A 258-nucleotide genomic window follows, 5' to 3' on the forward strand; every position below is an offset into this window, starting at 1 on the left:
AGCTAGCGAGGTTGTTCAACGGGAACAATGTTGCCTGTACGATGATACTCACGCCTAGCAGAGCTCAGTTCAGACCCCTATGGAGTAGAACTGTGGGTAGACATAGCCAGTGAAGTTTAGGAGGAGGGACGCAGGTTGCCTCGAAGGGGGGGAGAGGGGGATAGCTGTCGGGCGATGTGTAGGTAGCGACATTCCTGAAGTTGCATTTTATTTGTTTTGGTGGTATTTTTAGCCCCTTATTTCACGTTTTAGAGGACT

This window comes from Eimeria mitis, genomic scaffold, assembly GCF_000499745.2.
Source record: "Eimeria mitis Houghton genomic scaffold, Emh_scaff2406, whole genome shotgun sequence".
Taxonomy (NCBI): domain Eukaryota; phylum Apicomplexa; class Conoidasida; order Eucoccidiorida; family Eimeriidae; genus Eimeria; species Eimeria mitis.